Source organism: Dromiciops gliroides, chromosome 1 (genome assembly GCF_019393635.1).
Source record: "Dromiciops gliroides isolate mDroGli1 chromosome 1, mDroGli1.pri, whole genome shotgun sequence".
NCBI classification, from domain to species: Eukaryota; Metazoa; Chordata; class Mammalia; order Microbiotheria; family Microbiotheriidae; genus Dromiciops; species Dromiciops gliroides.
In genome coordinates, this window is record NC_057861.1 from 388,002,991 (window position 1) to 388,030,648 (window position 27,658).

Here is a 27,658-nt window from a genome sequence, read left to right on the forward strand (position 1 = left end):
TAATAAGCATAGACTCACCTTTGAATTACAAATGCAGTTATTAAAACACTTATGAAGTGGCGTGAGAATCATATATATATATGTAGTATATGTGTTATAGTGTTATGACATCACATGGCATTGAAAGGTTATTGTTCATGTTTCTACTCCACATGTGTTGATGCAGCATTAGAAGGATATTACTCTTGTGACATTGCAAAGTGGATACTCTTGTATCTAGGCTGATGACCTTTCTTAGCTTATCTTTACCTGAGTATTTCAACATAGATGTCCTGGACCCCAGTCTCCTGTCTCTGGAAATATAATCAGTTTTTAATCATTTGAGTTGCAGTCAGGTGCCATTAGGTCAGTAACTGCAGGTTGAATGGCTCTAGTGGGCCACTATGGCACTGAATTTTTATAGTACTCTTAGAGGCTCTTACAGTTCTCAGTTCCTTCCTTCCTTCCTTCCTTCCTTCCTTCCTTCCTTCCTTCCTTCCTTCCTTCCTTCCTTCCTTCCTTCCTTCCTTCCTTCCTTCCTTCCTTCCTTCCTTCCTTCCTTCCTTCCTTCCTTCCTTCCTCCCTCCTCCCCTCTTTCCCTCCCTCCTTTCTTTCCTTCTTCTGGATGGGGGTAGGTTTCCCAAGTTTATTGGAAAGAAGGCAAAAGTAAATATTAAACTCCACTTGGTGTTTTTAAGTTCATCTCGTCAGTGGGCTGGGTAACGTGCAGGTTGGACAAACTATGAAAGTCCAGGAGTTTCAACTTTTCTTTGGTATCAGCATCCACTTCAAAGATGTCTTGATCCAGAGACCTCAGGAATGTAATTATCCCTCCTTTCTCTTTCTTCTTCCTGCAATTTGATGGCAATACCTCTCACAGGACCTCTCTGGTTTCACTTCTTCAAATGAATAACATATCCTGAGATCTTGTTGTGGAGATTATTACTGAGTATGGTGGTGATCTGCTTGTGCACACAAACTCATTGGTGTGGAAATTGTTGCCCATGTATGTGTAGTATTTTTCAATGCTGACCCAAGCCTCCTTCTTCACAGTCTTGGTCTGAATATGACCCATATTGGCTCTGAGGGGTAAAGGGTCCAGTTGTTGCTTTCTAAGAGCTGTGCCTTCATTATTGGTTGACAGAATTTATGCCATGCTTGTAGAATATCTTGAGCTATATTGGTCAGTGAACTGAGTGGATTCCCAATGGCAAGCTCTGACCAATCATGCTGGGAGTAGGAGATGAGGATCTCCTAGGTGCTCTTCCCGCACTGGTCAGAATGATTATATGAATATTTCAAGGTCAGTAGCAATTGAATGTTTGTGATAAGTATGTAGTTCAGAGGTTTTGAACCTTTCTTTTATCACAGACCTTTTGGCAGTCTAGTGAAGCTTCTGAACAAATTCTCCTCAGAATAATGTTTGGTTGTTGTAAATAACTCATAATTGAAGGAAATGCTATATTTCAGTTAAAGATTAGTAAAAATAAAGATGCATTTTTTTTCCTACCCAAGTTTGCAGATGCCCTGAAATCTATCCACAGACCCCTTGGAGTCTGGGTTTGGGTTAAGAACCTTGGTTTAACATATTACAAACTCAGGTAATTAGTCTTCCAAGGACATAGGTATACCTTGTGAGTTTGCCCACAGCCTTCTCTACCCCACAGGCCTTTGTATGTATAGCACATATCTGGGGAAGCTTGATGGTGCAGTGGATAGAGCAGTGGCCCTGGATTTGGAAGGACCTGAGTTCAAACCTCACCTCAGACACTCACCATATGTGGGCAAGTTACTTAATTCCAATTTCCTTAAACATCCGGGGCTATCTCTAGTTGTCTTGATACATATCTTGCCACCGGACCCAGATGGCTCTGGAGGAGAGTGAGGCTGTTGACTTTGCACAACCCTCCCTCACTTAAATCCAATTCAGTGCAAGTCATGACATCACCCTGATGTCATGGTCCTCCGAGAATGAAGGACAAACAACAACAACAACAACAACAACAACAACAACAACAACAGCAACAACAGCACACATCTACCAAGAAGATGATTGGGAACTTTGTATTTTGGATCAGCCCTACCTTTTGCCATCACTTCTCTGTGGTATTATTCAGGAATTGTAGCTGCTTGATTAATGCTTATTTGAAGGAAATCCTACAGTTTCCTACTTCATCATTCTTGTTGCTGTTCAGTCATGATTTTTCTTAAAAACCAGATTTGTCTTAAAAACCAATGGAAAGACTTGTATAGTGGTTAGAATATGTATTTTATTAAGGGTGTTCACTAAATCCCTGATGTGCTTCATATTTAGTTGGGAAATGAATTGCCAGGGATTTTAGGCACCACTTGAGGGTTTTTTCTGCCCTATTTGCTATAAACATGGAACACTTGGAAACCATTTTTGTGCTTTCCATCTAACAAGCTAAAGCTATTAGAAGTGCTCACCAAGATATGCTAACACTGAATGCATTATTGCGCTGAAATTTCATTAGTTCTGCCCTGATAAGCAGACGGTGCATGCAGAGACAGCAGATCACATTGTTATTCAATTCAGATGTCAGTATGTTTGGCTTCACCACAGAGGAGCTACAAATAGAGCCTCCTGTTCTCTTCCTAGCCTTTGATGCTTGCTCTTTTCTCTGTGCTTTGCGCTTAGATACAGCTGAGGCTACAAGCAGCTCTTCCTCAAGCAAGTCAGTTGGTGAGCTTACAGGCTGTCACAATGGAAGGGATAGATCTGCTTATTGTACTTGTACGGAAGATTTTTTCACAAGGGGATGAAAAGAGTTGAGAACACATTATTCACAGGCTCCTTCTGCGAGCCTGCCAATCCTAATCATATGCTCTAGAAAAATGTTAGAAACATTGGGCTGGTGGAGGTCATAAGATCTTAGATTGAGAGTTGGGAGAGACCTTAGAGATCATCTAATTCAATCCCCTCATTTTTCCTATCAAGAGTCTGAGGACAAGAGAAGCTAAGTGACTTGCCAGAGGTCACACAGGTGGTAAGAGGATGAGTCCAGATTTGAACCTGGCTCTCTTGATCCCAGATTTCATGCTGTTTCCACTACAAGTACCTGTCCTACACTTTCCTTTACAAACGTTTTTACCAAAGAAAAAAACTTTTATTAAAGATCTACCACAATAACTACATTGGCTACTTTTTTTCTTTTAAGGAGTATGATAGCTTTGGTCTTCCTTACAGATTCTAATGGAATAACTTCAGGCCTTTATTATTCTACCTACTTAAAAAAAACAGGTTTCATTTGGACTCAGTTATCAAATTACATATGGTCAGAAAGCTTTTGTGTCACTTGAGAGACAATAGAATTCTATTGATGAACAAACTGATTGAAAGTTATATCCTTTCTAAATTACTTTTAAATACCTTCTAAATGTGTTGTATCAGGGTCATTTTTTTTTTATGATAAGAAACTTTTTTGGTTATTCATTTGAAACCTTGTATACAATGTCAGCGGAGGGTACACAATGATAACTCTCAAGTCATGGAGAGAATTTTGTTTGGAAGCCATTGCTGATACCATGACCCTTTCTTTTAGCCTTTCTCACATTTCAAGATGAGTCATAGAGTGCTAGGTTTGGCTTAAAGCTGTTGTTATGGCTCTTCTCTGAATCTTTTGCTTGAAATATTGGCTGGCTCGGTGAGACTGGGGAAAAGAATGGTAGGGAGTTTTGTCAATCAATGCGGCCATAGCCCATGACTGACAGGACTGAGTTTTCCAACTGACCTGTAAGTGATCCCTATGCTACATTGTCACATGGTGATCATGCATTAATCCAAGACTATCTTGCTTTTAAGATAAAAGTTGATAAAAGAAATACTGACTACTTTTTGAAACTGTGTTTTGATGAGTTTTATGTTAGGTCAGATGAATTTATTGTTCAATGCCAGCTTCAGAAATTCAGAATAAAGAGGGCTTTATTTGTCTTCTTCTTTTTTGGGGGGTGGGTAGGCAATTGGGGTTAAATGACTTGCCCAGGGTCACACAGCTAGCAAGTGTCAAGTGTCTGAGGCCAAATTTGAACTCCAGTCCTCCTGAATCCAGGGCTGATGCCCTGTGCCACCTAGCTACCCCAAGGGGGCTTTATTTGATATTTAAATGTAGTTGGTGAAGGTTTCTGAGATTCAGAATACTGGGAATTTTATTCCAACTTTTTTTAAAAACCTAAGTCATAATGCTTTAAGCTTTTAATATGTTTTAAATGTGTCATCATCCAGCGTCCCAGTGCCCAAATACAGCTAGAATTACTCTTCTACCCAAAGTTACATTTGATCCAAGGAAACATCTAAAGTCAAGTGATACTCAGAACCAAGTCTGGCATTCCTCTATGTTCTTGGTTTCACTTTGTTTTCGAGACTGAGTCTCCCTATTTTGCTTGAGTAGAGAGTATAGCAGCCACAGGCTTGATCCCTCTACTATTTGGCATAGAAGCTTTCACCTGATCCCTTTCTAACCCGGGCCAATTCACCCCTCCTTAGACAGATTTGTGGCCCTCTACTGCTGGAGGGTTGCCATATTGTTGTTGGACTTAGTGTAGTCATTTGATCAGCCTTAGCCCTCTAACAGTTTAGAACTCCCTAGCTCAAGAGAGCCACCAGTGGCCTAGCATTAAAGAATCATTAGACTATACTGCCTGGGAATGTGTTTTTAGAAGTAGGTTTGTTAGGGAGTGGGACATGAAGCGAGAAATGCATTAGAAGTCAGGAATCCTTACATTTCTATTTTGTGTTCTCTGTTCATTCTGTATCTTTTCCTTTGGTTCTCCACTATAAATGAATATTAATAAATGTTTATAAATCCTCAAAAGACAATAGAGCTGTTTTTTAATATTTGTTCTTGTTGTTTTTCTTTTTCACTTGTATCCAACTCTTTGTGACCCCATTAGGTACCATGTTATTAATAGTATCATAAAAATATTTTTTTCTTCAAACTATTAATGAGTTCATTCATACTTTGTCCAACAAATAACTGCTGAGTGTCTACTATGTTAGAGGCATCATATTGAGTGATATTGAAAAACGACACTGTATTCAGTGATGAGAGAGAAACAAAGATGAATAACATATGGACTCTGCCCTCAAGGAATTTACTGTGTAGTAGGGAGAAGAAGGCATGCACATTCTACACTGAATGACAATTACCTGTGTAAAAGAATGCTTTAGGTCTTAAGAAAAGAGAAGGAAATCATCTCCAGCTAGGAGGGATTTTATAAGACTTCATGAAGAAGGATATTTGAACTTGGACTTGAAAAACTGAGACAAAAGCCTGGAGGTAGGAAAGCATTAAGAATGTTTGAGGACCAGAGAAGAGTCCAGTTTGACTAGAAAAGAAGTTACATGAAGCAGACTAGGAGGATTGGGGGCAGCCAAATGATGAGTGGCTTCAGATGGCAGGACTTTATTCCATAGGCAGCAGAAAATGAGAGAAAAAGAGAGAGAGAGGGAGAGAGAGGAAAAGAGAGAGAGAGAGAGAGGGAAAGGGGGGGGGCAGCTAGGTGGTACAGTGGATAAAGCACTGGCCTTGGATTCAGGAGTATCTGAGTTCAAATCCAGCCTCAGACACTTGACACTTACTAGCTGTGTGACCCTGGGCAAGTCACTTAACCCTCATTGCCCGCAGCAAAAAAAAAAGGGGGGGGGTGGAGAGAGAGAGAGAGAGAGAGCGCATGCGAGCAAGCATGTGAACTCAGCCACTGACTGCAGCCATAAAATTAAAAGACATTTGTTCCTTGGAAGGAAAGCTATGGCAAATCTAGACAGCATACTAAAAAGCAGAGATATTAACCTTGCTGACAAAAGTCCATATAGTCAAAGGTTTTTCCAGTAGCAATGGTTGGCTATGAGAGTTGGACTATAAGCAAAGCTGAGCACTACAGAATCAACGCTTTTGAACTGTGGTGCTGGAGAAGACTTTTGAGAGTCCCTTGGACAGCAAGGAGATCAAATCAGTCAATACTTAAAGAAATTAATTCAGACTATTAATTGAAAGGTCAAATGCTGAAACTGAAGCTTAAATACTTTAGCCACATAATAAGAAGACAGAATTTATTGGAAAAGATCCTGATGTTGGGAAAGACTGAAGGAAAAAGGAAAAGGAGATGGCAGAGAATGAGATGATAGCATCATGGAAACAGCAAACATGAACTTGGATAGACTTTGAGAGATAGTAGAGGACAGAAGGGACTGGTGTGCTGTATGGTCCATGGGGTCACAAAGAGTTGAACATGACTGAACAACAAAAATCCTTTGTAGATCAAGTGATCTACATTCATCTTTACACTCCTGTACCTTTTTGGTTTTTCTAGGATGTATTTGACAACATTCTTGTCTTTTCATCATAGCTATGTAGTTCCTCTGATGAACATATTCTAATGGAAGGTGTTGAAAGGTTTTGTTGTTTTGTTTTGTTTTGCGGGGCAATGAGGGTTAAGTGACTTGCCCAGGGTCACACAGCTAGTAAGTGTCAAGTGTCTGAGGCTGGCTTTGAATTCAGATCCTCCTGAATCCAGAGCTAGTGCTTTATCGACTGCGCCACCTAGCTGCCCCCAGGTGGCAGGCTTGTGGGTCTGTGGTAGGAAATGAGAATTTATCATGGGGCAAAAATCTGTGAGTAGTAAAACCCAAATTAACCATGATCTTTAATTAACCCCAATTTTTTCTTGGTCTTTTCCCCATTGTAACTTTGCTTTTATGAGGAAATGGAACATATTTTATTATTTCTATCAAGGATTTAGTCTCCAAAGCTGCTTTTCATCCATCTTGTAATCGGTACACATTTATCCCGGTATCCCCTGCCTGCATTTACAGTCTTGTAAAGAGGTGATGTTCAGAAAGATAATACTGAGACCCGACCCCAGAGACATCAGTCATTGATGTGAGATTGGCTGTTCTTACTTTTTTATGGCAGGAAATGAACTACATGTTAGAAAGTTGTACAACTGCACAGAAACTGAAAGGTTAACCCATAATTCCATCTCACTGCCTGAGTCTTCCAGTTAATAGGGGTTTCAGTCTACCTGGGTGCAGGTTTATAATGGCTGCTAAACTATGGTTTGATGATGTTCATTCAGGCTTTGTCCTTTTTTTTTTTTTTAAGAGGTTTGGTTTCTGATATCATTTTCCACTTATCTTGGTAAACACATGGAAGGATTTCAGAGAACTTTAGTGCACAAGGCAATGTCCATAGCAAACATTTACCACTTATAAATTAAATGTGGAGAATTTCATGGTTGTTATTTTTAAATGACCATAGAATTGACCTCCTTAAAATAGAACTACTACATTTCTTTGGTGGGATGGAAGAGTAGAATAGTGACAGGGTCAGGAATTTAACTCTGTGAAAATTTGCTTTTTACAGGGTTTTCACTAGATCTTGATGGCTTTCTAGTTTTAAAAAATGTCAGGTACTAAATGCCTTTAGCAACTACTACCTTGGGAACTAAATACCAAATTAATTTTACATTTAGGTTTTACCAGATAAAAATTAGAAATGTAGGATAAAGAAGTGAGACATCCATGTGAGTTATGAGATGTAAAAGAAAAGCTAAAACTCAATTTTTGAGTATTTTTGCCTTACTGATTTCCAAACCATTATTATTGTCCATTTCCACCCCCCCCCCAGTTGTCTCCGACTCTTCCTAACCCCATTTGGGGTTTTCCTGGCAAAGATACTAGATTGGTTTGCCATTTCCTTCTTCAGTTCATTTTTTTTTTCAGTTCTTTTTTTTTTTTTTTTTAGTGAGGCAATTGGGGTTAAGTGACTTGCCCAGGGTCACACAGCTAGTAAGTGTCAAGTGTCTGAGGCTGGATTTGAACTCAGATACTCCTGAATCCAGGGCCGGTGCTTTATCCACTGCACCACCTAGCTGCCTCTCAGTTCATTTTTAAAGATGAGGAAACCAAGGAAAATAAGGTTAAGTGACATACCCAGCCAGAGTTATGCAGTTATTAAAGGTCTGAGGCCAGATTTGAACTCAGAAAGATAAGTCTTCCTGATTCCAGAATGGGCACACTATCCACTGTGCCATCTAGATAATTTTTTTAAATGACTTAGTTGTATGTATTATCACATTTGCAGAGCTTATTTTTTTATTCTGAAATTGAACTCAGGCTAACAGCTAGAATGAACTGCCAGAAAGGGGTAACAGAGAAACACATGGCTATGAAAACACTTGGTGTGGGTGGAGCATTTAGGAGCCATAATTAGGAGGCATCATGGCTCAGTAGAAGGAGCGCTAGATCTGGAGTCTAGAAGGCCAGGCTTCAAATCCCCGCTGTGGGACCTTGAACAAGTCCCTTGATTTCTCTAGGTTTCAGTTTTCTCACTTTTTTTGTGTGTATGAGGCAATTGGGGTTAAGTGACTTGCCCAGGGTCATACAGCCAGAAAGTGTCAAGTGTCTGAGGCAGGATTTGAACTCAGGTCCACCTGACTCCAGGGCCAGTGCTCTATCCACTGCACCACCTAGCTGTTCCAGTTTCAGTTTTCTCATCTGTAAAATGGGAGAATTGATCTGGACCACAAACAAGCACATGGTCAGTGGGCCTCATGTGACCCACAACACTCCCGAGTGCTGCCTGAACCAGATGAAAATGTAATTGAGAAATACTTAACAGAATAAATAGAAATAAAATAAAACTGATTATATTACATTTTAAAACTAAATTATTATGTTTCTATTATATAAATCCTTCTGTATGGATTAGTGGCCCCTTTTTCTTTTTAAGTATTTGACATCACTGGTTTAAAGGACCTCTAATAACCCTTCCAGGTCTCAGTCTATGAATCATTGGATTCTTTGATACTCCCTTATGTCTATTTTCCTCTGGGTTGGGAAGAAGAAAATAAGCATCCATTTATTTATTTGGGGGGAAGCAATTGGGGTTAAGTAACTTATCAGGATCACATAGCTAGTAAGTATCTGAGGTTGAATTTGAATTCAGGTCCTCCTGACTCCAAGGCCAGAGCTCTACCCACTGTACCACCTAGCTGCCCTGAAATACACATTTATTAAGCACACTTTACTAATATTACCTCATTTGATCCTTACCATAGGTAGGTACTATTATTATCCTCATTTCACAGTAGAGGAAACTGAGGCAGACAAAGATTAAGTGACTTGTCAAGACTTGCCATAGAGCTACTAGTGTCTGAGGCAGGATTTGAACTCAGGTCTTCCTGATTCCAGGCCCAGCGCTCTACCTAGCTGCCTTTGAGTCATTCATTATTTCTAACTCTGCATCCAGATAAATGGGCCTGGAAAGCAGGTCAGCCTGTATTAAAACCTTACTTTGTTATTTTTTTAGGGAAGTAACCTTCTTGTAAGAATGAGTTTGGAATATAGCATCTGCTTTGTACTATGTCGTGGAATGTATTACTCATCTCTGAGAATCATACTCTAATTCAATAGACTTTTTAAAAAAGTGAACATAATTAAAGATCCAAGGCTTTAATCATCATTAGACCCATTCAAGATTGAAGCAATAATAGTTTGTTGTGCTCATGTAACAACTTGAATAAATTGAAAGCACCAAAATGAAATTAGCTCATTCATCCTGTCATCTCTACCCCTTAGTGTGGGAATGAGCCACGCTTACTTTCTTACCCCTCTTGTCAATATATAATAGGACATCTCTCCATCTCTATAAGGTTGGTATGCATGGTGGCACCTGCAGGCGGGGACAGAGTTATCCTGAGGGAGGAAAGAGTAGGAGTCATTAGAGGCTGAACATGGTGACAGATGGCTATCAGCAAGCTATGGACCTTCTTTCTTTATCCTGGGAGAAATATCTGGAGTGGGAAAACTGGACCTCTATTACCATGCCATTGGCAAAGCTTATCCACATTCTCCTGGTGAAATTAGTGGATTATATTTATTTTACACACTTTCTCATGCACAGAGTAAGTAACTTAGGGGTCAGTGAATGTATGGTGAAGAATTATAGATGCCTACCTTTAATACCAGTAAAGCTTGACCAATATATACATGCATATATACATACACACATTTTTATGTATTGATATTGCTTCCCAGATAGAATGTAAGTTCTCTGAGGACAGGAATTATTTGATTTTTTTCTTTTTATCTCAGTGCTGAACACAGTGCCTGGCCATCATGGCCTCTTTAATAAACACTATTTTGATTCATTTGATTGTGCTTATACAGTGAGAGTGTTGTTATATGATAAACATTTGTAGATGATAAAGATTTAAAAACTAAAATATAAGAAGGAACTTAAAAAACAGATAAAAGTGGAAGTGGTAGAAAATCAAGGATTTCGTTCCTCACTGACACCCTGGCAGATGGGATTTTGTGTGAATGTCATTAGTAAAAGCGGAAGCATGACCACACCGAATGTTCATTTTGAAAAGTGCTGTTTTTTAACCCTTAAATGCCTGTAGTATACAAAGTGCTGCCTCACGATGTGTAGGAAACATTCAGTCTCTGATCAAATTTTATTATAAGACAAATATCTCATACTCAGCATGGAATTTTAGACAGTTCTGACATTGTTCAGTAAATGCCATTTAGAGGGTTTGGTATCAATATTTTTTTTTGGAGTGACTGTGTCAGGAGCTCCGAGAAGTTCAATCAATATATTTTTTTAAATTATTCTTTTTTTTCCCCTGTTATATAGGCCAGCCTTGTAGAATCATTCATCTGGTTTATAGCCACCTTTAGGAGGCTGCCAGACCTGCCTAAAATATGTATGAAGTAATAGTGCTTTCTTTCCTGTCTAATAGTCAGATGTGCACATGGACAGGACATAGATCCCACATTCAATTTCTGGACCAGTTTCATCAGTGGCTCCTGAATGCCTCACCCAACAAAGGGAGGTCATGAGAACCTAGCTCTTGAAGCCTGGAGAGTCAAATGGTGTTTAAATCAAGCAGAATAGACAGTAACAGATTTAGCTTAAACCCACAGGGCACGATGGTATTTGCTCCAGGGACTCCCATGATAGAAGTAGATTGCTTTTTGTTGTGAAAATCAAATGAGATAACATATGTAAAGTGCTTTGAGAACCTGAATGCTTAATAGAAATGTTAGCTATTATATATGCAAAGTTAAATAGAAGACAGCTTAGGGGGGACATCATTAGTAGTTGGGTAGAACAGAAAGACTGAATTTTAAAGAAAGGGAGGAGAGACACTGTGAGGTAGAGGTAAGAAGGGAAGCTCCACTGTAAAGGCAGAGAGATGGAAGATGGAATGTCACAGATGAGAGCAAATGGAGTCTTGTGTGTGAGGAACAGAGGGAAGGCCAGTTTGACTAGATCACAGATTGAAGGAGGGAGAGTGATGGCCAATGACACTGGAAAGGTAGGTTAGAGCCAGGTTATGTAGGGCTTTAAAAAGCTAAGAGACTTGAATGGACTGATGTGGAGTTAGTAGAATGAGGAAAACAACATGTGTGGTAACTACAACAGAACGATATTGTTAAAAAAAAACAAAAACAAAAAAAACCTAAAATCTGTGTTGCTATACTGATAAGCTTGGTCCCAGAAAGGAGATGAAAAAATAATCCTCTCCCTAGTGGTTTTCTTTTCTTTCTTTTTTTTTAAACATTCTTTAAAAAAAAAAAAATGAGTTCCAAATTCTCTTCCTCCTTCCAGCCCCTCCCCTACTTATTGAGAAGGCAAGCAATATGATACCTATTATTCATGTGAAGTCATGCAAAACATACGTTCATATTAGCCACGTTGAAAAAAAAGCAAGGAAAATAAAGTGAAAAAAATGCTTTAATCTGCAATTGGAGTTCTTTAGTTCTTGGAAAAGCTTTCAACTTCCTTATATCACCAGCAGTCAGGGTAAGAATTGTTTTTTGAGAGGTGGAATATTGCATACATTGTCAGATGTAATGTTTTGCTTAATTGTTTTTGTCTTTGTATGTGTATTACAAGGGAGGTTCACCGAGGGGGAAGGAGAAGGTTTCTCTGGAAATGACAATGATATAAAAAGGGAAGGGAAGGGAATAAACATGTATATAGTACCTATTGTGTGCCAAGCACTGTGACAAATGCTGTTTACAAATATCTCATTTGAAGTTCACAACAACCCTTCGAGTCAGGCACTTTTATTATCCCCATTTTGCAGTCGAGGAAACCGAGGCAAAGAGAAATTAAACGAGGCTCACACAGCTGGTAAAGTCAGATTAGAGCTCAGATATTCCTGATTCCATGGCCAGAACTCTATCCACTGCACCATCAGCTTCTTCTAAAAACACAAAGGCATGCACAGTTTCCAGGCTTAGGGAGGTGATAGTCCCACAACCCTCATCATGATTCACCTGAAGTACTGTGCTGAGTTCTAGGCATGCAGGGTAGGAAGGACATAGATAAGCTAGGATGTGACCAGGGAAGGGTAACCAAGATGATGCAGAGCCTTGAGTGAGTGTCATGAGCATCAGTCAGAAGAACTGGGTTTATTTAATCTGGAGGAGGGAAGATTCAGGGAAGATGAGCTAGCTATCTTCAAGTATTTGAAAGGCTTTTAAGTAGAGGGAGCACTTGTTCTCCTTGGTCCCAGAAGGCAGAACCAGGAGCAGTGAGTACAAGAGGCAGAGAGTCAAATTTAGGCTAGATATCAGGGGAAAATCCTAATAACTAGAGCCATCCCAAGGCAGGGTGTGCAGCTTTCACAGTGTAGGGTGGGCTGTGATCACTCTGCTTATAGGTTTTCCAACAGAAGAACAGTAGAAGTGTGAGATACACATATTTAGAGAATTTCCATTCCAAATGTTCATACAGACTATTTGTGCTGAGCTGTGGTAGAGCCTTCAGAGCTTGGATTAATCTAATCAGCCACAGTTGGACACACTATATATCGACCCTGATATGGTGATGTTGTTTTGATGGACAACAACCAACCAGGTCTTCCCGCAAAGACCCTGACCACTTCTCAGGTATGTTATAGCGGGGATTCCTTTTCTGTTATGGGTTGGACATGATGGCCACTGAAGTCCTTTCCAACTCCCAAAATTCTGATTATGGAATAAAATTTGTTTTTATGTGCTGAAACTTAGGATACAAGCTTGGCCAGATAGTTCACCAATGCTCTCTGTGTTCTGTCTTCTAATCTGCCACTAGCTTCCTGGAAGGAATTTCTGTTCCTGCTTGTTCATCTGTTTCTTGTTCATCTCAACATCTTGGATTTTGGTGTATCCTGAGCCACCTAGATGTCGATCCATCCTAGCCTTTGGTGTATGTTTCCTTAGATTCCACTTTGGGTCCCATCTCTTTTCCTCTCCTCTAGAGGCTTGGGACACCCCTTGCTTTCCCCATCCCCAGTAATTGCCCTGATTTTTTTCTACACCATCGCCTCTCTTCAGGGTACGCAGCAGTTTTTTGTCCTTCATTCTCGAAGAGGACCAATGACATCAGGAAGCTGGTGTCTTGACTTGCAGGTGAATTGGATTTAAATGAGGCAGGACTGTGCAAAGTCACCAGCCTCATTATCTCCTTCAGAGCCATCTGGGTCCAGTGCAGTAATGAGAGAGTAAGAAGGACTTCCTGGGGCTGTGAGGGGCCTGAGGCTGCTGACTCTAATTGCTGCTCTTGTCAAATTTTTGCTTCCCATACAGAGTAGCAAGTGTGTCTTGTAATGCAGCCAATCACTCAGAGATCTGCTTCAGTCAGTTAATAAACATTCATTAAGTGCCTACTATGTTTCTGTTCTGGGCCCCCTCTCTTCATCCTCTCCATTACTTTACTTGGTGAGTTCATTAGTTTTCGTGGATTTGATCACCCTCTATGCTGTTGATCCTCAGATTTTCCTGTCCTGCCTCCATCTCTCTGTTAACAATCTCCAATCTTGCATCTCCAACCACCTTTCAGGCATCTTCAACTGGATACCCCGTAGGTATCTTCTAAAACTAAATTTATCTTCCTAAACTTTCCCCTTCCTAATTACCCTATTACTGTCAAAGGCAACACCACCCTCTCAGTCCCTCCAGCTGACAACCTAGGAATCCTCCTTGACTCCTCACTTCCCAAATATAACCTGTTACCAAGAACTGCTGATTTCCCCTTTGCACCTTCTCTTGAATGTGCCCCCTTCTCTCCTCTGATGCTGCCACCACTCCATTGCAGACCCTGATCACCTCAAGCCTGGACTATTGCAATAGCCCTGCAGGTGGGTCTTCCTGCCTCATCTCAACCCATTCCAGATCCATCCCCCATTCAGCCACCAAGATGATTTTCCTAAAGTGCAGATCTGACCATGTTCCCCCTCCCACTCAGTAAACACCAGGGGTTCCTCTGTTTAGAGTTAAAAGCCTTCTCTGACCCAACACCCCCATAATTTTCAGGTTTTTTTCACCTTACTCCCCTGCATGGACAGTTCCATCCAATGGCCTTGGCCTCCTGGCTGTTCCACGCACAGGGCCCTCTGCCTCCCAGCTCCTAGCGTTTAGTCTGGCTGTCCTCTCATTTCCCATTTACCTATTTCTTCCTCTTCATCTCCACCTACTGGCTTCCCAGGCTTCCTTTTAGTTCCAACTAAAATGCCATCTTTTACGGGAAACCTTTCCCAAACCCTCTTAATTCTAGTGCCTTTTCCTCTATTAATTATTTCCTATTTATTCCATCTATAGCTAACTTTGTGTGTGTGTATGTATATATGTATATGTATGTATGTATGTATGTATATTTGCTTTTTCTCTCCCCCTAATGACTGTGAACTCCTTGAGGGCAGGGACTCTCTTTTGTATCTTTCTTTATCCCCAGCATTTAGCATAGTGCCTGGCACATAGTGGGTGCTTAAAGAACATTTATTGACTGACCAACTGCAAGGGTCTGTGCTTAGTACTGGACACAGAGAGATAAAAGACAGTTCCCTGCTCCCAATTTGCTCATAGCCCAGTGGGGAGACAACAACATATATGGAAGATCTCTAGAAGCCTCTGCTGTGTGGCTGGCAGATGCTATTGTGAGCTATGAGCATTTTATTGAGTGGAGCCAGACAATACTGTCAATTCCTTGCACTCTTCCTCAGGAATTGGCTCTGACATCCCCTGCTTAAATATCCTGTTTCCTGTTTATCCTTGTCCTTTGCGTTTCATCACTGCACAAAACCCAGCTCAGCCCGGCCTGTGGTCTATGGACCCTTGGATCCTTTCTCTTCGGGCCAAGACCTCCTCTCACGCTCACCCCCTCCCAAGCCCCTTTATTGCGCCCTGCTCTTGATCCTAATCTTCAAGATTTCTTTCCATTTTAGAGTGTGGGATTCCGTGACCAGCCTGAGTTGGCCTCTTGCTGGGGGGCATCGGGGAGATGAGACATTCCTTCCCTTCCTTCCCACTGTGAGACTGTTCCTGTTATTATAAGGTCATCCAAAGCTGCCACCTTGCGTCTTCAGATAGAACATCTGAACCATTTCATGCAGAAATCTCTCTGTTAACTCTCGAGAGACTTAAAGATCTCCAGGGTGGGGGATGTTACAGGTGACACACTTCAGGGTTCCACACAGGTGTTCAAAGAACATGGATTTCCCTTGTGAAGCCATTCTGTTGACTTAGAAAGGAAGCTAATAAAAATCCTTATTAGATGACTGTTAGAATGGCAAGTAGCTTGTCCCAAGTCTCAAGGAGCAGAGGATTTGATTTGCTAAGAATTGGGAATTAGGGCAGCTAGGTGGCACAATGGATTCATCTTCCCGAGTTCAAATCTCCCTTAGACACTAGCTGTTTGACCCCAGGCAAGTCACTTAACTCTGTTTGCCTCAGTTTCCTTATCTATAAAATGAACTGGAGGAGGAAATAGCAAACCACTCTACTGTCTTTGCCAAGAAAATCCCAATTGGGAACAGAGACAACTGAATAACAATGTCTGTCAGCTCAACTGTCCATTCATAACATGTTGAGATGGCACTTGGAGGTTTGCAAAACACTTTACATTTATGTTTTCTTTTAGGCCTCAGAACAACCCTAAGAGAGTAGGTACCACAGATATGCTAATTTCCATTTTATAGATGATAAAACTGAGGGCAAAAGAAGTGGAGTAATTTGTCTGTGGCCCTATATCTAATAAGCATCAAAGATGATACTCTAACCCTGGTCTCTCTGACTCCAGTCAAAGATGTCAAACTTGGCAGTCAGAACTAGATTAAAATGTAAATTGGGAAATGTTTAATAAAATAAAATTTAAAATGCAATGCAGGGGGTAGCTAGGTGGCACAGTGGATAAAGCACTGGTCTTGGATTTAGGAGGACCTGAGTTCAAATCCAGCCTCAGACACTTGACATTTAACTAGCTGTGTGACCTAGGGCAAGTCACTTAACCCTCATTGCCCTGCAAAAACAAAACAAAAACCAAATAAAATGCAATGCAACATCATAGCCACTAGATAGCGCAGTGACTTGAGTGCTAAGCCTGGAAGCCCTGATTTCAAATATTACCTCAGACATTTTACTAGCTGTGTGACCTTGGGAAAGTCACTTATCCTTTGCCTCAGTTTTCTCATCTGTAAAATGGGATAACAAATCACCTAAGTCCCAGGGTTTTTGTGTGAATCAAATGAGATAATAAAGCATTTAGCACAGTGCTTGGCTCTTAGTTGGCAATATGTAACTTAGCTATTTTGACTATGTTAATTTGTGGGTTTCTAAGTCAATACGTGGCCCACAGGGATCTGTTTCTATTTGAGTTTGACACCACTGAAACAGATGAATGTTTTGATCAAGGTGGATAATCCCTCTAATGATGAAGACTGAAACCCCTCCATGCTTGCTATCCAGTGTGACTTTGTTCATGGCTACTATAAATCTGTCCTAGGGACTCTGCCAAGCATGATGGGAACCTTCTTCTTCTGGACTTTGCATGGATACTGATAGATCATAAGGGTTGCCTCTCCCTCATTCCTGATACATGTCTCGTGAGTCTATTTTTCCTGTAATATATCTCTCTGATAGTATCTTTTCCATTACTTGTCTTTTATACCATTCCTCATTCGGTAGCTAGTTAGCATAGTGGATAGAGTTCTGAATTTGGAATTAAGAAGACCCAAGTTAAAATCCTGCCTCAGTCACTTAGGAGCTGGGAGATGCTGGATGAGTTGAGTCACTTCTCAGCATTAGTTTCATAGTCTGCAATATGTGAAGAATAATAAGAGCATCTGCCTCCTGAGGTTGCTATGAGGATCAAATAATATATGTAAGTGCTTTGCAAACTTAAAGCTCTTACTGTTGACCTGGCCCCTGGCACTCTCAGTTCAGGTTTGAATTTGGGACAAAATGTACTTACAAGTCACTGTATATTTATAAATGTTAGTTTACTTTGCCCTAAAACAAGGACACGATGTCACTTAGCTTCCCAATACACAGTTCCTTTCCTTGTCTCCATCTCTAAATGAGATAATACAAGAAACTTTTTATGTACCTAGATGATCAGAAAGCTGTGAGGCCATTGTGGCCACAGGTGCCAGGCCCAGCTTTGTAAGCAGGTTTGGAAAGAAGTCCTATTAGGAAATTAGTATCTTATTACTGTATTGTATGCCAGTATTAACACTGATGATCCAGGGGATAGAGCACTGGACTGGAAGTGAGGAAAACCTGAGTTTAAATCTAGCCTCAGACCCTGGGAAGGTTACTTAAACTCTTTCTACCTCAGTTTTTTCATCTATAAAATGGGCATAATAACAGTACCTACCTCCTAAAGGTTGTTAGGAGGACCAAATGATATATTATTTGTAAAGTACTTCACAAACCTTAAAGCACTTTATAAATGAGAGCATTTTTATTGACTGCCTTCTATGCCTAGAATGCTCTTCCTTCTCATCTCCACATCCTGATTTTCTTGGCTTCCTTTAAATCCCAGCTAAAATTTCATAGTCTACAGGAAACCTTTTTCCAATCCCTCCAACCCAGGCTGGAGTGGAAATTGCACAGCATGTACCTGCTGGTCAGTACTTATTTGCAAGGCACTATGCTAACCTCCATCCTGTCTATCACTTCTTTGTACATATTTGCACATTTTTGTTTGCTTGTTGTCTCCCCCTCAATTAAACTGTGAGCTCCTCCAGGGCAGGGACTGTCTTTTGTCTTTCTTTGTATCCCAGTGCTTAGCACAGTGCCTGGTATACAGTAGGGATTTAATAAATGGCTATTGATTGATAATATTGAAGCCTGCTTGCACCCATCCTATGTCCTTTAGTTGATCTTCCACTTCATTTCCTCTCCAGCTTGTATTCTATGACACAGCTCTACATCATCAGAAGGATATTGGTGTTGAAAATATATATATTGAGGGGCAACTAGGTGGCACAGTGGATAAAGCACCAGCCCTGGATTCAGGAGTACCTGAGTTCAAATCTGGCTTCAGACACTTGACACTTACTAGCTGTGTGACCCTGGGAAAGTCACTTAACCCTAATTGCCCTGCCCCCCCCCCAAAAAAAAATATATATATAATATCAGCCTCCTCTGAATGTGCCCTTCTCAATATATATATATATATATATATATATATATATATATATATATATATATAGAGAGAGAGAGAGAGAGAGAGAGAGAGAGAGAGAGAGAGTTTGTTCCAGGGAGAAACTTGAGGTCACTAGAAGAACTTTGTATTTTTCCCAGCCTTTTTGTGTGTGTGTGGGGGGCAATGAGGGTTAAGTAACTTGCTCGGGGTCACAGAGCTAGTAAGTGTCCAGTATCTGAGGCTGGATTTGAACTCAGGTCTTCCTGAATCCAGGGCTGGTGCTTTATCCATTGAGCCACCTAGCTGCCCCCAGAACTTTGTATTTTACCAAGGAAAATCCATTGCTCTCTCCTGTTCAATTTTGGGCCCAGGTTGTTAGTTATCTGCAGTGTCTAAAATAAATGTACCAATGGTTGGGCTCTCTGAGTTGTCCTTTCATAAGCATCATGATCTGGATAACAGGCATTCTTCATCCTCTTGGTTTTTCCTTTGTGGATAGCTAAACTAACCTCTTCTGTGTGATTCAGGAAGCTCCTGTAGTATTCTTGATCTTGATACCACCAGCACAGTATTAGGCACAACATCACATATGCATAAATATGAATTTTAAAAAAAGGATTAAAATGTTCTTTCCTCATAACAACTCTGTTATCATTAGAATTTTACTAGTGGGGGTGGATCAAGGTAGAACCTATTCATAGAAAGAGAGACTATAGAAATTTTTTGGTGAATTCGCTTAGAACCATTTTATGAGTACATTACTACCAGGAGTGTTCCTTTATAGTTATACACTTATGGCAGTATGTAGAGCAGTGAACTTGAAGTCAGTCCTGAGTTCCAATCCAGCTTCAGATACTTACTAATTGTGTGAGCCTGGGTGAATAATTTCATTTCCCTGTGCCTCAGTTTCCTCAGCTGTAAAATGGTGATAATAATGACCCCCTGCCTCCCAGGGTTGTTGCAAGGACAAAATGAGATAATATTTGTGAAGCATCTTGCAAAGCTTAAAATGGTATATAAAGACTAGCTATTCTCTCTTTTTCTCTCTCAATCTATTACCTGTCTCTTTTTCTATCTACCTGTCTATTTCATTGTCTTCTTCACTGGAAAACAACTCTTGTGTTACCTTCTGTTAGTGTGGAATATGTCCTGGGAGGCCCATTCTGCACTTACGCCCCTTAGGATAGTAGAATTTTCTTTGTCTGTTTTCTTTCCCTTGGGGAATCAGTGGGAACAGTGAGAGGGTTCCTGCCAACCATAGAATCAGTCTATAACTTTTAAGACCCTCTGTAGGAAAAGGCTGAGTGGAGTCAGACTTTCTCCCAATTGCAGTAGTTGGTCACTTTGCTTGGTAGGCTGTGTTGTATACATAGCACATTAACCTGCACTCTTGTATTCTTCCCTGGGTGGATGAAACAATTGCTGTAGCCCCACAGGATGGAACTTGGCCTAGCCTGCAATATGGAGGGAGTCCAACCCAGGCTGGAGTGGAAATTGCACAGCATGTACCTGCTGGTCAGTACTTAGTCAGCTCCTTTACACCCCTCCCTAACCCAGCATGTGTGCCCTGTTCTCGGAAGGATTTTGGCAGATGCCTCCTTCCTGAGAATTGGCAGCTCTGTTCACCCTCTCCTTGCTGTTTGAATGCGTAGTCTGTTCTCTGACTCGGTTTGTGTTTCGTATAGTGTTTTATATTCACAGGTATCTCAGAACCCCTTTCCTCAGCTTCTTATGGTATGGTCACAGAGCTTAGTGAATAATTGAGCTCTTATACTTAAGCTAGTATTTATACAGGCAGCATTGTGCTAGATGCTATACAGGAAGCAGGATTATACATAGTCTCTGAAGAGTGTGCTTACCTCCTAATTTGAGAGGTACATGAGACATGAGTCATGCTCAGAGGGAGAGAAGCGCACATTCAGAGGAGGCTGATAGATGTGGAACTGGGGGTGGAACTGGATGGTATTTCATCTGCTTTGTTGTTTCTCAACTAGGCTTAGTGAGATTAGAATAGATCCCTGGAGGAAGTGATCCATGAAGAAAGATTTCAAAGAAGGAAGGGAGATGGTTCATTGTGTGGGTAGTTGTAAACTTTTCCAGGGCAACAGAAAAAGAATGTATGTGGGTGAAGTGAGAGAAGGGAACAAGTGGAACAGAACTGGAGTAATGTTTCTTAAATTGCTGATGGAAAGTAGTTGTGGGTTTTTGGGGGGGGAAGGGGGAGGGTGGTGATGATGGTGTTGGTGATGATGATGATACGTGTGGGTTTAAGGGGGAGGTTAAGAATGTCATAGAGGCCAAAGTACAGTGTGGGAAATAAGTAAAGTATTTTTCTGGTTTTGAGAGCTGCTCATAACCCTGATGATGAACTACAAAAAGTAGATGTAGATCAAAATTCAGGGCTTCTCTGCAGAGAAGGTCCCTTTCTCTCTCATTAATGGCAAAATCAGTAGGTATTTAAAGATTGCTTCTTCCTTTTGTGGTTCTTGCTGCAATGGAGAGACACCAAGGGCAGCATCACAACACGGGGCTATGAGCCACCTGATAAGTGTCTTTCTGAGTATGTAGTATCCAAGAGTGTTTAAAAGTAATACCTTCAGGGTAGCTAGGTGGCACAGTGGATAAAGCACCGGCCCTGGATTCAGGAGGACCTGAGTTCAAATCCAGCCTCAAACTCTTGACACTTACTAGCTGTGTGACCCTGGGCAAGTCACTTCTCATTGCTCTGCCCCCCCCCAAAAGGAAAGTAATGCCTTCAGTTGATAGTCTTTTTTTATTATAATATTTTCTATCTGCCTTCTCACCCTTCCATCATAACCACTCCTCCATTAAGAATGAAAGACAAACAAAATACTTTACAAATATGTATAGTAAAGGAAAACAAATGTACACCATTGGCCTTGTCCAAGAAAATGTCTCTTTCTGTACTGAGTCTTCCATCTCTCTATTAGGAGGTTGCTAGCATGTTTCATCATTAGTCCTCTGGAATCCTGCTTGGTCATTATGCTGATTAGAATTCCTAATTCTTTCAGAGTTGTTTATCTTTACCATATTGTTGTCACTGTATAAATTGTTCTTCTGATTCTATTTACTCTGCATCAGTTCATAGATGTCTTCCCATATTTCTCTAAAACCATCTCTTTCATAATTTCTTACAGCACAATAGTATTCTATCACATTAAGTACCAGCTTCAGTTGTTTTTCAGTGCTAGTTCTCATATTGCCCATCTTTTGTTGTTGTTTAATTGTTTCAGTTGGGTTCAATTTTTCGTGACCCCATTTGGGGTTTTCTTGGCAAAGATACTGGAGTAGTTTGCCATTTCCTTCTCTAGTTCATGTTATAGATGAGAAAAATGAGGCAAACAAACAGGATTCAGTGACTTGCCCAGGGTCACATGACCACTAAGTGTCTGAGGCTAGATTTGAACTCATGAAGATATCTTCATTGTCCATCTTCCCCTTCTCAAAAGGAAATTGCTTCCATTTTCCTCCTATAGAATCTAACAGTTGGATGGCAAATTGGAGAGCTTTTGTTCCCACCTCTACCTAAAAAGGAACCCTTTCTACAATGTGCCTGAAAATTAGTCATCCAGCCTTTGATTGAAGTCCCCATTTACCTCTAAAGAAAACTCCTTCCACTTTTGGATAGTTCTAATTGTTTGAAAGTTTTTCCTTTTCATTCAGCTGAAATCTACCCTTCTGTTCTCTGAGTCCAAAACAAGTCTAATCAACAGTCAGTCCTTGAAACACTTTAGAACCTACTCCCCACTTTAATTGATTCAATATCCTTATTTTCTTCCAATGATCTTCCTATGGCATGATCTCAAAGACCTTTCATCACCCAGGTTACCCTTGTCAATGTCCTTCCTAATAACACTCTGTTAAATGTGCTATGGCCAGGTAGAAGGATAACAGAATTATACCTTTCTTGTTCAAGATACTGTCTGTGTCCAAGATCAGAATAGCTTTTTGGGCTGCTATGTCATACTGTCTTTCATATAGGACTTAGGCCAATTCGATTCAATGAGTGCTTGTTAAGAAATGGCTTAAGGCCATTATTAATTAATTAACTAATTATAAGGCCTAATTATGTCTAGTCATTGAAGATGTCAAGAGACAAAAATGAGACAATTGATGCCTTTAGAGAGCTTACATTTTTCTAAAGCCCCTAAATCTTTTTACATTAGCTGATGTCTGTTCATGCCTCTATCATCTTGTGGTTGTAAAGTTATCTAACCCAAATATTTGCTTTGTCCTTTTTCTCTGTTTTACTTTATTAAATTAACTTCAAATTTCCAGTCTATTGGAATCTTTTGGGAACCTGATTCTGTCATCCCTTTCAGTTTTGTGTCATCTGCAAATTTGGTTAGCATGTCATGAGTGCCTTTATTCCATGTTATTGAGGCACGTTGCATAATTTCACATCGTAATTTCATTCTTTTTTTGTTTTGTTTTGTTTTGTTTTAGTGAGGCAATTGGGGTTAAGTGACTTGCCCAGGGTCACACAGCTAGTAAGTGTCAAGTGTCTGAGGCCGGATTTGAACTCAGGTACTCCTGACTCCAGGGCCGGTGCTCTATCCACTGCACCACATAGCTGCCCTATAATTTCATTCTTGATAGCTGCCCCCTCCTATTGGACCTACCTTCCCTGGTAGAATGTTAGGTCATAGTTCTCCCTTAGCATGAGTTCCTCTCTTTATTTTTGCTTATTCTCTTTTCTACCTCAGTCAGTGCCACAGTGAGATACCTTATATTGTGGTATAGTTGTTTAGGATGCTGGTAATTAAGAAGTGGTATGGATTTTCTGATGAAAGCCACTTTTATGATTGAGGAGGCAGAATCAAAGGAATCTTTGGAGGTTGGTAGGATAAGAACATTGGATTTGGAGTTAGAGAAACTGGGTTCAAATCCCATCTCTGCTACTTGCTATCTGAATGACATTGGTTAAGTTACTTTTTTTTTTTTTTTGGTGAGGCAATTGGGGTTAAGCGACTTGCCCAGAGTCACACAGCTAGTAAGTGTTAAGTGTCTGAGGCCGGATTTGAACTCAGGTACTCCTGACTCCAGGACCGGTGCTCTATCCACTGTGCCACCTAGCTGCCCCAGTTAAGTTACTTCTCACCCTCATTTTCCTAACATCTAAAAGGAGAGTTTTCTAGCCTTTAAGGATACTTGCATCTCAAAAATCTATGATCCTGTTGTAATAATCTCAACTAATACCAGGCCTAGGGAGTCTGGGGCACCTGGTCTCTTCATCCTCACCAAGGAGCCCCCATCAGCTTTGTGACCCAGGCATGCACTGACCAGGTTTAAGATTAGGGGAGCTTGGCTTTCTTGAGAGAGAAAGAGAGAGATTAGATTCTTCTTGAATTATTTGGCTCTTTATATCTCCACCTCAGAACCCTGGGGAAAATTAATTAAAACTTAGGCTTTGGTTCATGTCCAGGGTCTTAACCAAATTGGGAAAAAGGTACTCAGTATACAACATAAATCAGGTATGGGCCAGATATCTGATTTCTCCATACAAAAGCAATGAAGGCTTAATAGACTTACAAGTTCACATTGTCAAAAAAATATAAAACACATGGCACCAATAATATAACTGTTAGGCTTTCCTAGAAAATTGAGACTCAAATCTAAACATGATCAGTTTCCTGTACTGCTGAATAGGTGATTATATTTCACCTTGGCTCTGCACTGTCTCCCTCAAAGTCCAGATCTTCAACAAAGCCAGGACAGGGCTTGGGCTTATTTTCTTCTTATTGGTTGTCTTTTTCATCAAGAAGTACTATAGTGGATAGCTGGCACCTCCTATAGTATGGCTGGCATCACCTGAGGGACTCAGGAGCTTTCAGACTCATGAGACTTGCCTTCAAGGCTGGAAAAACCATCTCAGAATGATTACTCACCTGTAATTAAGCAAAGAAACACAAAGCAGAAGAGGCAGCTAGAGACTGACTCCAGTTTGCCTAACTGCACCCCTGTTCAGGCTGTCATGGAGGAGCGATAGCTTTACTGCTACCCCCCTCCATATCTCATGGGAAATTCTAGATGCCAACTGAAGAGTCAAAGGGAGAGAGATAACTAGAGGGTGGAGTCACTCTTAAAACCTGCTGAGCAGTCAGTACTCTGATCCAGCCTCCCTATGCCACTTTTAGCTCTCATGGGGTGAAGAACAAAGGGACCATCTAGGGCAAGGGTTCTTAAACTTTTTTGTGGACCACTCTGGCAATCTGGTGAAGCCTATAGATTTCTCAGAATTAAAAAAAATTTTTTTTAACAATTGAAGGAAATGTTAAATTTCATTTAGAGATTAGTGAAAATAAAGAAGGGCCACTAGATGGAGCAGCAGATAGATCAGCAGGCCTGGAGTCAGGAAGACCTATCTTCCTTGTGTGCAAATTTGGCCTCAGACACATACTCAGATGTGTGACCCTGGGCAAGTCATTTAATCCAGTTTGCCTCAGTTTCTCATCTATAAAATGAGCTAGAAAAGGAAATGGCAAACCACTCTAGTATCTTTGCCAAGAAAACCCCAAATGGGGTCACAAAGAGTCAGAAATGATCGAAAGACAACCAAACAGTAGAAAAAAAAAGATGCTAATTTTTTTTCCCAGTCAAGTTTACAAGCCTCCTGAAATCTGGTTATAATTCTAGAGGTACATGGACCTTAGGTTAGGAATCCTTGACTTAGGGTTTACTATGTCATCCCAAATTGGCAAATCAGGGATGAGTTGCCCCATATGTGTCTGTGGAAGTTTCCAGGGAAGCTCCATAGCCCCCTTTACACTATATTCCATGTATTTAATCAACAAAGAAAAATCCTTGAATAGAGCAGCCTGATGTATTTGAAAGAGCCTTGGATTTAAAGTTAGAGAGATCTGGTTTCAAATCTTGGCCATGTTACTTCTAACCTGTGTCTTTGGTGCCTTACCAGTCCTTAATTTTTTCATCCAAATGAAATGGGGGGGGGGGAGGGGGGACAGGCAGCTAGGTAGCGCAGTGAATAGAGCACTGGCCCTGAATTCAGGAGGACCTGAGTTCAAATTTGACCTTAGACACTTGACACTTACTAGCTGTGTGACCCTGGGCAAGTCACTTAACCCTCATTGCCCCGCCAAAAAAAAAAGAAAAAGAAAAAAAATAAATGAAATGAGAGGATTGGACTAGATCAAAATTTCTTAAACTGTTGGTCACTAGTATGGGGTCACTAATTGGATGTGGGGGTTGCAAAAAATTTGGCAACAGTAAAAGGTTCTGTGTACCTATTTTATACATCTATATAGCCAGGGCTATGCCAAAATTTCTTGGGTGAAAAGGGGTCACCAGTGGAAAAAGTTTAAGAAGCCTTGGACTAGGGGCAGCTAGGTGGCGCAGTGGATAGAGCACTGGCCCTGGAGTCAGGAGGAACTGAGTTCAAATCCGGCCTCAGACACTTAATAATTACTAGCTGCATGACCCTGGGCAAGTCACTTAGCCCTAATTGCCTCACCAAAAAAAAAAAAAAAAGAAGCCTTGGACTAGATGGCCAACCAATAAAAACAATTATTAAATGCCTGCTATGTGTCAGGTACCGTGTTAGTCTCTGGGCATACAAGTACAAAGAATGAGACACTCCCTATTGTAAATGAGCTTACATTCTGTGTAACATGTATGTAAAAATATATATAGCATAAAGTTCAGAAATATATATTTGCATACACACACACACACACACACACACACACACACACACACACACAAATAGTTGAATACAAGTGATTATTGGAGAGAGGGCAGTGGCAGTTAGACGGATCAAGAAAGACCACAAGCAGAATGTGGTGTCTGAACTGCCTCTTAAAGGAAGAGAGGAACTGTATTGGAAAGTGCTAAGGAAGGAATACATGGCAAGCATAGTGAATGTTTAGTGCAAAGGCCTGGAGATGGGAAATGGAGATATTCATTAAGGTTACTTCCAACTCTAAAATCGTATATTTTGCTTTTTTGTCATGAAAGGCATTTTAAAATTAGTAACAGGACTCATAAAGTACTTATCGGTTGCTGGAGCTGTTTTGTATAGAATACAAGGTATATAAAGTGAGAAGTGAAAGCACAGTACAGTTAGACCCTGTTGACCTCCTTGTGCTCTCTGTTGACTTCTTAGCATTTTCAGTTCCATTTTTGAGTGTGTGAATTAGCTAGACCAGTCATTTGCTTTTATTTGTCCATCTCTCCTGTATACACAAAAGCAGATAGGAGGAGACCTTGGATGTTTGGACTGATCCCGGTTATTAGGTATCAGCTAATTGATGCACCTTTAAAATCAGAAGGGATAGGGCTTCAGGCATCATTGGAGGGTATCAAAACAGCAGTCTTGGGGCAGCTAGGTGGCGCAGTGGATAGAGCACCGGCCCTGGAGTCAGGAGTACCTGAGTTCAAATCCGGCCTCAGACACTTAACACTGACTAGCTGTGTGACCCTGGGCAAGTCACTTAACCCCAATTGCCTCACTAAAAACAAACAAACAAACAAAAAAAAACAAACAGCAGTCTTGCACTAACTTTGCAGGATCCACTTCCAGCCACCTTTGACCTCCTTGCTCCTTGAGCTAATTACTCTAGGGTGCTTCCTGCTTAAACCAGCTCTGCTACTTTCGACTTGTATCTTCAAATCTTCTGCCTAGCATTGTCATTTCAAATCTCCTCTTCCTTTGTGGTATTGCCCTCCCAGTTTCTAGAGCTACTAAATACAAGGATATGATTTTTGTGCCTCCTCTTCCTTGGAGTCTACGATGCAGTCATTTCACACATCTGGGGGCTGGTTTACAGAGCTATGGAGCATGAGCTGCACATCCCATTCATTGTGGGCTTGTGGGCTAGTTGGTTCCTTGTATGCATCCCTAGGACTGACTGACCCACTGACTATGCCTGTCAGCAAAGGAGCTAGAAATGTGGCTCTCTGCTGCCCCCTGTGTTCCATCTCAATATTTGTGTGTCCTTATAGGACCTCTGGGATCTCAACACCTTTGGGATACAACACCGCAACTTCCCCAAAATGAAATAACAGCATTTATTTATTTTGTGTATATATTTTTATAATTGATATGGTTGCTTGGCAGAGTAAGACTCCTGGAATTATTTTATTTTTTTATTTTATTGCCAGTCAGTTTGGACCAGGAAAAACTATTCTGTGCTGTTAAAAAAAAAAAATCCACCTGTAAGATTCTTAAGATCCAAATCTATGTCTCTAAGGATGAT

General features: G+C 40.7%; 1 protein-coding gene across 1 annotated transcript in view; it reads left to right on the top strand.

Moving 5' to 3' along the window:
- Nucleotides 1-27,658, top strand: part of SGTB (small glutamine rich tetratricopeptide repeat co-chaperone beta) — a 76,172-nt gene that overhangs the window by 40,177 nt on the left and 8,337 nt on the right. The gene's annotated exons all lie outside the window — the stretch shown is intronic.